At 40.7% G+C, this 15,755-nt stretch overlaps 1 pseudogene; it reads right to left on the minus strand.

Annotated features, from left to right (window-relative positions):
* Positions 1-532: 532 nt before the first annotated feature.
* The window catches only part of LOC107795511 (amine oxidase [copper-containing] alpha 3, peroxisomal-like), a 35,131-nt pseudogene continuing 19,908 nt past the window's right edge, over positions 533-15,755 (minus strand).

Genomic DNA, 15,755 nt, shown 5'->3' on the forward strand with positions numbered 1-15,755 from the left:
CAGCTTGAAGCCTGATAAATGCATGCCGTTTACCCAGTGGAATGCTTGCATTGTGCCCTTGAACCTTCAGTTGCAATTGTATGCAAATGGGTAATAACAAATAGTGTGGGCTCAAATGTTCTCATAGGGATTGCAATTCATGGTTTCACATAGATGTTGATGATGTTGTTGCGTTCGACGATCAATAAGCTTATGGTGAATAGCCACTGGCCTACCAGCAAAGGATTCCCTAGTTCCTGATCATAAAATAAAAGAAATAACAATGCTACTTATATTCATATAATGGTCAGGGTGTGGTCATTTTTTGTTAAATCTTTCGAAAAATGCACCGGATATTAAGGAGGATGAGAGGCTAGGAATGGCCAGAAATCTTGGATGGTTAAGGGGCATATTAACTGATGAAGATGTATAAACACCATTGAGTAGATGAGACACCAAATAGATTATAAACAAATGCTATTGGTACACGCATTCAACTATGACAAGAGCTGGCTTTCTTTATTAATAATAATAATAATGGAAATTTCTCATAAATGAAGACATGATACAAATTTGGCCAGTTGACTTGTTTAAGAGACTTAATAAAGAACTGGATTATGCTGAAAGAAATTAGCAGGCCTGAGCTCAAAATCAGTACTTAATGTTGGCATAACTGGAAAATCTTCCTGCTTTGGTACATGATGAACAGATAATGTGTACCATAATACGATATCCTTGTTACTCAATTTCCCTATCCCTACATCATAAAAGAAAATTGTAACTTCATTAATCAATCTGATCCATTTACCTAATAAAAAAATGCTGCACTTCAGAAGTATAATCTATTACATTACCTCAGGCTCCACATGGCTGGGGATGATACACTAGCCCATTTCTCAGATCCCGGGATTAGACAGTAGCCTATTTTATTCCCAAGCTTAGTTTTCTTGTTTGGATTCACCACTATCATTTCAAAGGCTCCTGACCCTAGCTGAATCCTTGCATCAGATTCTGTTTTAGCTGTTTCACCAACAACTCTCCAATAACTCTGTCTTGGTGAACTTTTGTTGATCACGCGGTTAGTTTTTAAGTTATTTTTGACAAAGGAATTTCCATGACCGTCCACGTCCAGGTCAAGGTGAAAGGTAAAGAAATGATCATGATATGCGCCTAATAAGTTTTCTGCTATCAGTGTACCATAGACTTCTTCCTTTATCTGGTCCTTGTGAGTGTATATCGACCCCCTTGCTTCAAGTAGACCAGTTAAGCCAACATGTGATGATGATTCTGTATGTACTTAAACGTTACTTCTAAACAACAATTGGTATTTACTGTACGGTACTCAAAAACATTTTTCTTCAAAAATCACAAATACGTAACTTACGGTGACTTTGATGCTTCCACTTTGCCTGAATTCATAATCAGTAATGTAATCATAATTCCCTACAGTTGACACCATTCTCACCACCAGGCTCACCTCTGGTCTAACTTCTGGTATCTGCAGTTGAAAATTTTCAAATGAAGGAATAAAAGTGACCCCAAAAGTAATTTAAGCAAGAACCTTAAATATTATGCTAACTTACCTCTTTTCCTGGAATCCCAAGTTCTGTATGGCGCCACATGATATCTCCAGCATAACGTTCAAATATACAAATTACGTTAGGCATTTTCCCTGGAGTACCGTCTTGCCCGATGAAAAATAAACTTTGCATTTTCTGGGCAATCCTTTGATGCTTGAAGCTCCACAGCACAAAGACCCAATCCATATTCGCCTGCATCGAAATAGGTCCTATAGTACCAATCTTCAGTCAGGTCCATGTATGGCACAAAAACCTCTGACACAAATCCTCTGTACAAAACACTCCTAAATTCTTCCTTTTCAGCATCAAACATTGATGCTACTGATATGATTATTCCTGCTCTCATATCATAAGCTACATGAAACTTCCAATCAGCCCACCTAAATTCAGGAAAAAACTTCAGCAATGAACTATGCTTTGGTTTATCATTAAAAACTATTCAGCTTCTTTTTCTTTAAAAGCATAATATATCAAGGCGTTTCTTCTAATGAATCTAATCTTTACCTCACTATGTTTCCATCTAGAGTAAAACTTGGTCCATTTGGCTGCACTATTTTTATTCCATCTCATTGCAAGTTGGAGTGAGGCCTTTGTTTTGGTTCCATGTAATCGGTCCCATTAGCTTTGGGGACCGGGAGCATCAAACGATCAAGGTACCTCACAATTTTCATCTGATCAAGAACAACAGTTATTGTAATTCCCTCAATAGGTCTCATGTATAGATTAACTGTTCCATCTAAGTAATAGCACATGACTTTAACCATTCTGTTACTGCGCTTCCTTTTCTCTCCAAACCATCCAACAGCAGAACATTGGCACACCACCTCTTTTAGCTTTAGCCCTCTCTTTCTAATGGAGGATATAAATGATGGATGTGTGAATGGTAACTGATAATAGGCTATATAGTTGTTATTTACACCATAATTGTCCATGCTTTGTTGTTGTTTTATAATGTAAGTTGCCAATAAAATGTTTTAATTAATGCTATTTGGTTTTGCAGGGAATATAAGATGTGAGGAAGCAACATGAAGTGTTTAGAGGCAATAACGTGAAGAAAACACCCACTCAAGAAGTACTCAAACACAAAAGAGCAAAAAGAGAAGGAACGCAGAGACAAAAAGGCCCAGCATACTCACCGCGGTCCGCGTCGCGGTTGGAGTCAGTGTTCTCCGCGGTCAGCGCCGCGGCCGCGGCGGCATGTTCACTGTCCAGAAATTTAAGGGGTCAAAGTGTCAATTCGGGAAAACTTTTATAAAACCCTTATAAGATATAAGAAACTCGCCCAAGAGAAAGGGGGGCTTATTTTGAGATTACTTTTGCAAGAAGAACAAGTGTGAGAGATCACCCAAAACATCATAGTTCTTATTCTCTTCTATTTTTCTTGTAATTTTCCATTATGAATATTTTCGTAGTTTATTCTTATGTTGTCATGAGTAGCTAAATACTTTAATCTAAGGTTTTGGTGAAACCCGTTGGGGATGACTTGGTTGTTATATTAATATAGTTTGAATTGGTTGTTAATCTTTATTTGTTCATCTACGTTTTGATTGTGGTTAGTTGAAAAGGCCATCAATTATCCGTTCCTATTTATTATGTATCTTCTTGAGAGAGAGTGCATATTTAGGTAGTTGTTTGAACAACATCACTCTCGGAGTATAGACAAGAGTCATAACCGAGGGTTTAGAGATTGGATTAGAGATAACGATACCTCGGGTGCAATCTAAAAGAACAGTAATGTGAATCTAGCTAGTGTAGCTTGAGAGAGTGCGTCTAGTAAATTATCATAATTGCTTGAGAGAGATTTATGATAGCTGGGGAGTTCTTGATTGATAGAGACAACTAAGGTATCGCTATAAGAAACATACAACCAAGGAAATCACCAACGGGGGAAACCATTACCTTAGACCTTATTCCAACTGTTTACACACCAAGCATAGTTAATTTTCAGCTGTTAATTATTTTCAAACTTTAGTTGTTAGAAATATCATCAATTGTGAATTACAAAGTTTGGGAAAAATTGATTCTGTAAATTTAGTAAATCAGTCAAAAGTAATTGATAGGTTAATTCTCTGTGGTTCGACTCTGGGCAGAATTACTCAGATTATATTTGTTACGTCTGTGTGTGTCTTTGTATAAGGCATAGTTTGGCGTTATCAAATTTTGGCGTCGTTGCCGGGGAATTAACGGTATTATCAATTACAATTGAGAGAAGTACAAAAAAATTCTATGTGTAGTCAGTTTTCTCTATACCCAATCTTTTCATTGAAATTCTAACGTTTGAACTCTTGTGGAAAGCAGGTGTATGCCTAGAAGTTCTTCGAGGACTGGAGAACTGCTAGAAGGACTCTTAGACCCTGAGAAAACATTCAGGGCATTGAACCATGCCAACAAAAGACTTCAACAATTTCAACAATCACACCAACTCGAAATTGACATGGGTGACGTAGATAACGTCAACGGAAACGTCAGGAATGAGCCAGCTGACTTAAATGTTAGAAGTGTGGCACCTCTTGTGCCCTAAGCTGCACTTTATGAGTGGGCACAACCCACAGCTGATAATCTGGCCATTGCCATAGCTGTGCCCGCAATTCAAGCGGAGACATTCCAGATCACCAACAACATGTTGCATCTGCTGCAGAATAAAGGACTATTCTCCGGGTCACACATTGAATACCCGCAACAACACTTAAAGAATTTTCTGTCAATTTGTATGACCCAAAGGCAGCCAAATGCAACTCCGGAAGCTATCAAGCTACTACTGTTTCCATTCTCGGTAACCGGGGAAGCTCAGACTTGGCTAAATTCGCTCCCTATCAACTCTATTACCACCTGGGAGGAATTAGTCAAGCAGTTCCTGAACAAGTTCTATCCGCCTAGCAAGACTGCAAAACAGATTGATGACATATTGCAGTATAGGCAGCAGCCCTCTGAGTCCTTGCAAGAAACTTGGGAAAGATTTAAAGGGATGTTAGTGAAGTGTCCTCACCATGGCATCCCAGACCAGATGCTCGGTCAGAGATTCTACATGGGGCTAGCTGACAATTTGAAAGCAAATGTGGTTGCGTCAGCTGGAGGTGCATTTTTAAGTAAAACATTCACTGAGTGCAAAATCCTTCTCGATAAGATGTCACAAAATTCAGGGTGGATGACTAGAGGTACAACACTGGCACCTATAGTGTATTCAGTTCCTCTTGACCCAAATAATTTGTATGTAGAGAACATGGCCACACTCATGACCCAGATGAGCAGATTGACAAAGAAGATTGATGAGATGGGTACAAAACAGGTGCACATTGTTGATACAACAAATGGGGGACTGTGTACACCTTGTATTAATCAGTTTTATGTGTGTTCATGGAGAGGAGAAGGTGAAAATCAAGGGGCAAGGGAAGATATGAATTATGTCAACAACTATGGAGGTCAGAGGCAAGGAGCACATCAGTGGAGACCGCAGCAAAATCAGCAGTACATGCCTAATATGCAGCAGCCTGGGGGTATGCACCCTCAAAACCAATTGGTGCCAGTACCATATCAGAAACCACAGGGCTATCCACAGCAAAATTAGCAACAATTGACATACCAACCACCCCATCAACAACAAGATAACAACATGGTGGAAATCAGGGGTATGCTTCAGCAACTCATTGGGACAAATAATAAAGTGCAGGAAAAATTGGCAGTGCATGATTCAGCCATAAAGAATATTGAAACGCAGCTGGGTCAGCTGTCCATGGCTTTGAACAACCTTCCTCAGGGAACTTTGCCTGCAGACACAAACATAAACCCCAAGGACTAAAACCCGAATCAGCTGATGGCAGTAAGTCTCCGGAATGGGAGAGATTTAGACAGAGAGCAGGAAATTGCACAAGCCAGCAAGGACACTACACCAGCCACTCCAGTTCAATTAGAGGTAGAGGAACCAACAGAACTTACTGAAGTGGTGGTTGAGCAGAGTCAGGAGGAAAAAGGCAAAGAAAAGATGAATGAGCAAGTTGCATAACATGTGGCACCTCTTGTGCCAGAAAATTCTAACAGAGAGAAGCTAGCAAGCAATGCACAAAGGGTGATACCTGCACCCTTCCCTCAGAGAATGGTCAAACAAAAGAAGGCAGACCAATATAAGAAGTTCATGGAGATGCTGCATCAAATTCAGTTGAATATTCCTTTGATGGATGCCTTGAGGGAGATGCCCGGTTATGCTAAGATGATGAAAGATCTAATGTCACGGAAGTTTGATTTTCAGGATCTATCCACTGTAACTTTGACATAGACCTGCAGCGCAGTGGTGGCAAAACCAATGGCTCAAAATATATTGGACCCAGGTAACTTCACTATTCCATGCACAATTGGAAGTTATGCCTTTGCAAAGGCGTTGTGTGATTTGGGAGCCAGCATAAATCTGATGCCGCTGGCTGTGTACACCAAACTGGGCATTGGTAGAGCTAGGCCAACATCGGTGCTGCTACAGCTGGCTGACCGCACAGTGAAGAGGCCCACTGGTATTCTTGATGATGTGTTGGTACAAGTGGGGAAATTTTTGTTCCCTGCAGATTTTGTTATCTTGGATTGTCAGGCAGATGAGGAGATACCCCTTATTTTAGGGAGACCATTTTTAGCCACGGGGAGAGCATTGATTGACTGTGAAACTGGGGAATTAAAAATGAGATTGAACGATGAAGAAGTCATATTGAATGTTCAGCAATCTATGAGGAGACCTGGTGAATATGCTAATTGCTCTCTAGTGGAAGCAGTGGATGTAATCCTGCAAGAAGATGATATGACCCTAACTGTAAAAGATCCATTGGAGGCATGTCTGACGAATTTAGAAGAAATGGATGGTGAAGGGTTAGCTGAATGGGTCATGGCACTGGAAGGCCAAGGATTTTGGTCAAGGGAACCTTAGTTCGAGTCCCTTGAGTTAGAAAAAAGGGCCACTCCTCCAGCAAAGCCATCAATAGAGGAACCACCCAAATTGGAACTGAAGTCACTCCCAGATCACCTCAGGTATGTGTTCTTAGGCCCTGATTCGACCTTGCCTGTTATCATATCATCCGGTTTGTTAGTTGTGCAGGTAGAATGGCTCGTTCTGGTACTGCAGGAAAACAAGACTGCCATTGGCTGGACCATGGCAGACATAAAGGGTATCAGCCCAGCCTTCTGTATGCATACGATTCTCCTGGAAGAGAGGCACAGACCTTCCAGGGAACACCAGCGAAGGCTGAACCCAAACATGAAAGAGGTTGTAAAGAAATAAGTAATCAAATAGTTAGATGCGGGAATTATCTTCCCCATCTCTGATAGTAATTGGGTCATCCTTGTCCAATGTGTGCCGAAAAAGGGGGGAATAACTGTTGTAAAAAATGAGAACAATGAGTTGATCTCAACTCGTACAGTCACAGGGTGGCGTATCTGCATGGATTACAGGAAATTGAACACAGCCACCCGGAAGGACCATTTCCCCTACCTTTCATTGACCAAATGTTGGACAGGCTGGCTGGGAAATCGTACTTCTGTTTCTTGGATGGATATTCGGGGTATAATCAGATATCAATAGCCCTCGAAGATAGAGATAGAACGTCCTTCACCTGTCCGTATGGCATCTTTGCCTTTCGGAGAGTGCCTTTTGGTCTTTGCAATGCACCCGCGACTTTTCAACGGTGCATGTTAGCCATCTTCACAGACATGGTGGAGGATATTATGGAGGTCTTTATGGATGATTTCTCCGTGGTGGGAGATTCATTCGAAGAGTGTCTTCACAACTTAAGGAGAGTGCTTAGAAGATGTGTGGAGACAAACTTAATGCTAAATTGGGAGAAGTGCCATTTTATGGTACAAGAAGGTATAGTCCTGGGGCATCGAGTGTCCAGTAAAGGAATTAAGGTCGACCATGCTAAGGTTGACGTGATTGAGAAGTTACCAACGCACACTTCAGTCAAGGCGGTGAGAAGTTTTCTTGGACACGCTGGATTCTACTGGCGTTTCATAAAAGATTTTTCTAAAATTGCTAACCCATTATGTAAACTCCTTGAAAAGGATCAGCCCTTTGTGTTTTCTAATAATTGCAGGTTGGCATTTGAGGAACTGAAGAAGATATTGATCACTGCACCCATCATTGTTGCACCCAACTGGGAGCAACCATTTGAGCTCATATGTGATGCCAGTGACTATGCTATATGAGCAGTCTTGGGGCAGCGAAAAGATAAGCTGATGCACCCAATTTACTATGCAAGCAGAATGCTAAGCGGTGCACAGCTCAATTACACAGTGACGAAGAAGGAGATGTTGGTGGTGGTGTTTGCGTTTGACAAGTTCCAATCATATCTGATTGGTTCCAAGGTAATTGTATACACTGACCATGCAGCACTCAAGTACCTAATTTAGAAAAAGGAGTCTAAGCAGCGCCTGATTCGTTGGGTGCTACTGTTGCAAGAATTTGACCTCGAAATTCGTGACCGTAAGGGCACAGAAAATCAAGTCGCTGATCATCTATTGCGACTTGAAGGAGCTAAAAAATCAGTCGAGGTCGAAGAGATCCTGGAAACCTTTCCAGACGAGCAGCTGCTCGCAGCCAGTCTTGAGGAAGCGCCATGGTATGCAGATTTTGCAAACTACCTAGCCTGCGGTATTGTTCCCTATGACCTTTCATCTGTCCAAAAGAAAAAGTTTTATCGTGATTGCCGCATGTATTATTGGGACGAGCCTTATTTGTTTAGAATCAGTGTTGATAATATGATCTGGAGGTGTGTCCCCGAGATAGAACAATCTTCTATTTTGTAGGCTTGTCACACATCAGCATATGGAGGACATTTTGCAGGAGCCAGGACAGCTGCGAAAGTGCTAGAGGCCGGGTTCTTTTGGCCAACAGTGTTTAGAGATGCACACCTATGGGTGAAGGGCTGCGGCGAATGTCAACGAACCGGGAACATTTACTGTCGCCATAAGATGCCCATGAACCCGATTCAAGAGGAAGAGGTGTTTGATGTTTGAGGGATTGACTTCATGGGCCCCTTCGTCAGCTCATTTGGCAATAAATACATACTTGTTGCTGTGGATTACGTGTCTAAATGGGTGGAAGCTGCAGCGTTGCCCACTAATGATGCAAGAGTGGTGATAGGTTTTGTGAAAAAGAATATATTCACCCGATTTGGGATACCAAGAGCGATCATCAGTGATGGATGTCACACCTCCTTTTTTACCTACACCCCCGGAAGGGTATAAATAAAGGGAGTCACAAGGTGGCCACCCCTTACGATCCACAAACCAGTGGGCAAGTTGAAGTGTCCAGCAGGGAGATAAAAAGTGTACTAACCAAGGTGATGAATGCCACACGAATTGATTGGGAAAAGAAGCTTGATGACGCACTCTGGGCCTATAGAACTGCGTTCAAAACACCAATAGGTATGTCACCATACAAGTTGGTATTTGGGAAGGCCTGTCACCTGCCTGTGGAGCTAGAACATCGAGCTTGGTGGGCACTGAAACAATTGAACATGGATCCCGAAGCAGCTGGACAAAATCGACTGACAGAGTTGCATGAGCTGGAAGAATTTAGATATCAAGCCTTTGAAAGCATGAGGCTCTACAAGGAAAGAATGAAGAAGATGCATGATAAGCATATTGTGGACAAAATTTTCAAACCCGGTGACAAGGTATTATTGTATAATTCAAGGCTGAGATTGTTTCCGGGTAGGTTAAAGTCCTGATGGTCAGGACCATTTAGAGTGGTGCAAATATTCGCAAGTGGAGCTGTCGAGATTGAGTCAGAAGATGTGACAAACGAGTTCTCAGTAAATGGGCAAAGGTTGAAACATTACCTTGGAATAGCTGAAGAAAAAGGGAATACAGTGGTGATCAATTTGAAAGAACCCCAGTACGCGAATGAGGAGTGAAGGCTCAACCACTTGCGTCGCGCCGCGATGTTAAATAAGGCGCTGCGTGGGAGGCAACCCACGAATGTGCTGTAAGTGTAGTATGTAACTTCGTGTAAAAAAAACAAAAAACAAAAACAAAAATTTTTGCCAGCTAGGACCGCGGGTGGACCGCGGAAATCACTGAATGTTCAATTTTTCATCGTGACCGCGGCTCGGACCGCGGTAACGACCGCGGGGGACTCTGTCTCAGACCGTGGCGTCGACCGCGGTGACGTCTGCTGATATTCTAATTTTTTTTCTCTTTTTTCCCACTCTTCTTTTAATTTTAAAACCCTTCCCTATATCAAAATAAACAATCCCCCCCCCCCTAAAATCTCCACTTCCCTCTCTCTATCTCTCTTTCTAAACCATAACCCTCCCCTCCATACTCTCTTCTTCTTCTTCCTTCACAACACCCCTCATCTTCTTCCCCCCAAGGTATGTTTCCGACCCCCCTTCTCCTTTCCTTCTATTGTTTTTGTTGCATTATGCTAGTTCATATTGTTCTAATGTAGTGTTAGTGATAGTATTTTGTTTTGTTTAGTTCTTCTTCTTCTTTTTAGTGTAGTTTCATTTTTAGCATATGTCTGGTGAAGGGGTTGTGTTTTGAATGTTTGGAATGGTGTTGTTGGTAGGTTATGATTAACAAAAAATGTAGAATGTGTGGGTGTAGTAGATAGTTGAATTGGGGAAGTTTTATTGATTCCCTTGGGGCCATGAATATGAAGAAAATGCCTTGCCCACAATGTGTTTGAGAAATTGCCTCAATGGTGATATAAGGAGATGTTGTAACATGGTTGTGGTGAAGTTTGAGTAACCACCCACAGTCACACATTTTAGGCTCATCCTAATACGTGTTTCTCTATTTTGACAGGTATTATGAGTTCAGCCCGTAAGAGACGAAACACCGAGTCCTTTGCTAGTGGCCCAGGAGGCTCCTCATGAGCTAGGGGCCAAACCAGTGCACCACGGTTTGATAGCACTTGGTTCGTCTCTACAGAAGCAGAGGCAAGGTATAATCAGAAACTTGCCAAGAAGTTACTCCATGAGGTCCATATCGATAGAAAGGTTTTGGTGAAGGAATGCGCCAATATGTTTGATGAGCTACGGAGGTGTCAACTGGACTTCTTCTTTGAGGCTCCCGAGGAAGCAAATATTTAGCTAGTGAGGGAATTCTATGCAAACCTACCAGAACACGAGGACAAGGTTGTGACTGTGTGAAACACCCCGGTTAATGCTGCTATAGAGGTCATCCGCAGAGTGTATCGCCTCCTCGCATTCACGGGTGATGATCATTACATCATAGCTAGTCGCCCGATGGTTGACTGGGACAGAATTTTGGAGGTCATTTGTATACCTGGTAGACAGCCCAAATGGGTAGCACAACCGACTACTCTGCATTCCAAGTCTCTTACTTGGGAGGCCAAATGTTGGCTCTCTATCATCACCACTCGGTTGCTACCATCCAGCAATACCACCAATGTAAATGGGCCACGGGCCGCTATGATCTACTGCTTCATGACTCACCAAGGGTTTGATGTCGCCCGAGTCCTCTCTAAAGAAATGTTCATTCGATCGCCTGAACTAAGCAAAGGCCACTACTTCCCTTCGCTTGTCACCCGTATATGTCGCCTTGCTAATGTTACTGAGAACTCCCGAGTTGATGGGAAATTACCTATAAAAACCCTTTTCCGGGCGAGAAAAATTGGGCAAGAGGGACGAGAGCCAGTACGACTCAATGATGACTCGTCTGATGAGTCTGAGGATGATTCTGATACTGCTGAAGCTGCTGAGATCACAGCCCCTCCTAGAGGGGATGAGGCAGGATGGTCACAGCCACGCCGGAGCACTCGGATGGATGCTTTGGAGCGGGAAATGACTGGACTGCGGACTTCCGTCACTGACTTGGGGTCCCGTATGGATGTTGTGGCTAACCGACAGGTGAAGTCGGAAAAGAAATTCATGGGTTGTTTGAGAGCACTGGGCTGCGCCTGCAACGTGAACCCAGACACAGTTTCAGATCAAGAGTGACCCTTCAGGGAAGTTTCTTTACCTCACTGCTTTTTATATTGTCAAGCCATGGGGACATGTCTTAATTTTAAGTGTGGGGTGGGGGAAACTTCGTTGTTTGTTGTACTTGTGAATATTATCTGTTTGTTTTTGTTTTGTGTTAGTTGCTTTAGAAATAGAGTAACAGTTTTTTCTTTTAGGAAGTTAAAATAGAAGCGACTTGTCCCGATGATGGATCTCTTTCGGTGGGGTTCTTGAGGGACTAAGTCGAGAAAAAAAATTGAAATATAAAGACTCTTCCTAATGACGTATTCTTTAGACAATTTTCTTGAGGGAAGCTAGTCTATAGAAAACACCAAAAAGATTTTTTATTTCTTAGGTAGTGTAGTAACTTCCCCTTGGTTTTTCTTTGGGCCACGGTTCTTTTCCAAGGGTTTAGCTTGAACCGGGTATAGGTAGATTTTTTTTGTTTTAGGTTAGGATTAATGGGTGACGAGCTTAAAATTGAAGAAGAAAAACCCTTAACGTTCTTACACCCGAACACGATAGATGCTAGAGTGTAGCGCTTAGCTTCAAGGGTTGAATCTTTTTTAAGTGCATTAAAAATTGTATGTTTGTACCTAACTTGAACACTCAAAAGAGAATGTTTTGATAAACTAATCTGGAGTGAGTCATTTGCCATGTGGGTGTGAGTATCATTGTATTCCATGTTGTACATTTGATGCCTAGAACTTGCCCTGTGTGTTTGCAAAGCGAAATAGTAGCTTTATTCGATTTTAGAAGTGATATAGGCATTTATTTGTTAAGCCAGACATATAAAGTGAACCCACCTGAATGCATTACATCTTAGTTAACCCCGTTGAGCCTGTAAGCCTGTTTCTTTGGCAACCACAATGTGAACCTTAACCACTTGTTTGAATAGCCTGTTGTTTGAACCAATTTTCCTCCTTCTCAATAAGCACTAGATTGGTATTGAGATTATTTGAAAATAAAAGTGTGGGGTGGTGGTTTGGTTTTTGAAGTGGAACCATGGAAATAGAGAAAAGGTGCAGAATGTGAAGCGTAAAAAGAAAAGCACCGCGAAAAAAAAAAGTTAATATACTTTGTAGTGATTAATAAGTGGTAGCTTGTAAAAATTGCACCTAATGTATGGGGATGTTTAAATAAATGTGGTGGAGTGTTGGCTTACAAAGTGATGATTTTTAAATTCAACGTAATTGTATTAAAAGTGTTTATGGAGGTTAGTCACTATATCCAAATGTATCCTACCCGTCCCTTAGCCTACATTACAACCAAATAAAGTCCTATTGATCTTAGACTGAGTGGGGCTCGATTAGTCGAGTACTACACTAGTGGCAAGCCTATGGTGCATCTTTGTGGCATGTGAATGTTCTTTTTGAGAGTGAGCGAATTCTGTCTATTTGAGTTGCTAATTGTTATCACTATCATTATATATATGGAACTACTCTCTTGTGGGATGTGAGGGTATGTGATTCACAAAGGAAAATGTACATATTGACTATTGTGTTGAGTGGTTTGAGTAAGTGAAAATGTTACAGGGTACGAAAAACTTGATTCTTGAGGTAAAAGTTGTTCACTACTAGGTGTAACTCTTGTGAAATGTTCATGGCATGAGTCGTTGAGGTAAAAGCATAGGGAATGAATTTTTATGGAGTGTGGTGAATTGCTCGAGGACTAGCAATAATTTAAGTGTGGGGTGTTGATAATAGGCTATATAGTTGTTATTTACACCATAATTGCCCATGCTTTGTTGTTGTTTTATAATGTAAGTTGCCAATAAAATGCTTTAATTAATGCTATTTGGTTTCGCAGGGAATATAAGATGTGAGGAAGCAACATGAAGTGTTTAGAGGCAATAACGTGAAGAAAACACCCACTCAAGAAGTACCCAAACACAAAAGAGCAAAAAAGAGAAGGAACACGGAGACAAAAAGGCCCAGCACACGCACCGCGGTTGCCACCGCGGTCCGCGCCGCGGTCAGAGGCAGTGTTCTCCGCGGTCGGAGGTAGTGTTCTCCGCGGTCAGCGCCGCGGCCGCGACGGCATGTCCCAAAGTGTCAATTCGGAAAAACTTTTGTAAAACCCTTATAAGATGTAGGAAACTCGTGCAAGAGAAAGGGGGGCTTATTTTGAGATTACTTTTGCAAGAAGAACAAGTGTGAGAGATCACCCAAAACATCATAGTTCTTATTCTCTTCTATTTTTCTTGCAATTTTCCATTATGAATATTTTTGTAGTTTATTCTTACGTTGTCATGAGTAGCTAAATACTTTAATCTAAGGTTTTGGTGAAACCCGTTGGGGATGACTTGGTTGTTATATTAATATAGTTTGAATTAGTTGTTAATCTCTATTTGTTCATCTATGTTTTGATTGTGGTTAGTTGAAAGGGCCCTCAATTATCCGTTCATATTTATTATGTATCTTCTTGAGAGAGAGTGCATATTTAGGTAGTTGTTTGAACAACATCACTCTCGGAGTATAGACGAGAGTCATAACCGAGGTTTTAGAGATTGGATTAGAGATAACGATACCTCGGTTGCAATTTAAAAGAACAGTAATGTGAATCTAGCTAGCGTAGCTTGAGAGAGTGCGTCTAGTAAATTATCGTAATTGCTTAAGAGAGATTTATGATAGCTGGAGAGTTCTTGATTGATAGAGACAACTAAGGTATCGCTATAAGAAACATACAACCAAGGAAATCACCAATGGGGGAAACCATTACCTTAGACCTTATTCCAACTGTTTACACACCAAGCATAGTTAATTTTCAGCTGTTAATTATTTTCAGACTTTAGTTGTTAGAAATATCATCAATTGTGAATTACAAAGTTTGGGAAAAATTGATTCTGTGAATTTAGTAAAACGGTCAAAAGTAATTGATAGGTTAATTCTTTGTGGTTCAACTCTTGGCAGAATTACTTAGATTATATTTGCTACGCCCGTGTATGTCTTTTTATAAGGCATAGTTTGGCGTTATAAGTAACATATCAGCAGCGTTCTGTTCTTGAAAAGTAAGCAAGGGGTAACCATGTCCATCATAGATTTTATCTGATAAAACTGAAACACTCGACACGTCTATGATGATTTCATGTGTTTTGTTATCAATTCAAGCGATAACAATAGCTTGGCGAGGTAGGTTCTTGGTGGAATGATTGGATGATAGCCATGAAGAGGACTAATGGTTTCTCTGGTTCATTTACATAATGAAAGGTTACATTAAGGGAAATAATAGACTTTTTGACTATGGTTTTTACTTGATTGAGTTCAGATTGTGTGAGAGGGTCCAGTGGGTGGTGGTGGTAGTAATCAAGGGATGATGTTGTTGCATTAACAAAGAAGAAAAGAAAAGAATATTGGAAGAAAAAGAAGAAGATGAGGGAAATCTTGAAGAATAAAGGCATTGTTCTTGCTAATAGAAAATTGTAACTTGAGAATCTCAGGATCTGTTAATCCATGAAAGACATGAATCCTGATGAATTTTTTGAGATTAAAATAAAAAAGGAACACAAAATAATTCAGCAGCCACATATACTAAATGATACTGTAGACAGAATTCTGCAACACCTTGACTTTTCAAGTCAAGATTCCTACAAATAGTTGTGATTTTGGGGCCTCAAGTCATAAAGAAACAAGTGAGAAACAAAAGAGCTATATGTGTAGATAGCTGTAAGCTTAAGTATTTATTTTAAGTTAGTAAATTTGAGAGTGGTGTGTGAAAAATGTGTAATATACTGCCAAGTATTTTTTGTAACAATTTGAACTAAAGCATACTAGATCTGTCTCACTTGTTAGATTTTTTGGTATATTTCTTGAAATATATTTTGCACATTTGAGTTTTTATGCAAGTTCTAACAAATGTTAGTGACTTTGGGACTTCAAGGCATCAGGAAATAAGTGAGAAACATAAGAGTTATGTGTAGACAGCTCTAAGCTTGAGCGTTTATTATATTTAACTTTAATTAGTAAATTTGAGTGTGGTGTGTGGGAAGTCTGCAGTATAGTTACAACATGTTTCTTGTAATAATTTAAGCAGAAGCAGTCTAAATCTACCTCATTTCTTAGATACATCGGCTTATTTCTTGATATAAATATTGCACATTCGAGTCTTAATATAAAGATGACGACACTGAACAATGAGAATTCATATAGCTAACTATGGATTTCTGTATATGAGGCCTTGTTGTTATTGTTGAGTCTTTATTTAAGTGCTCAATCTTTGGAGGAAGTTCACAACTCATCACCCCTGGCCCTAT

Source organism: Nicotiana tabacum, chromosome 7 (assembly GCF_000715075.1).
Source record: "Nicotiana tabacum cultivar K326 chromosome 7, ASM71507v2, whole genome shotgun sequence".
Taxonomy (NCBI): domain Eukaryota; kingdom Viridiplantae; phylum Streptophyta; class Magnoliopsida; order Solanales; family Solanaceae; genus Nicotiana; species Nicotiana tabacum.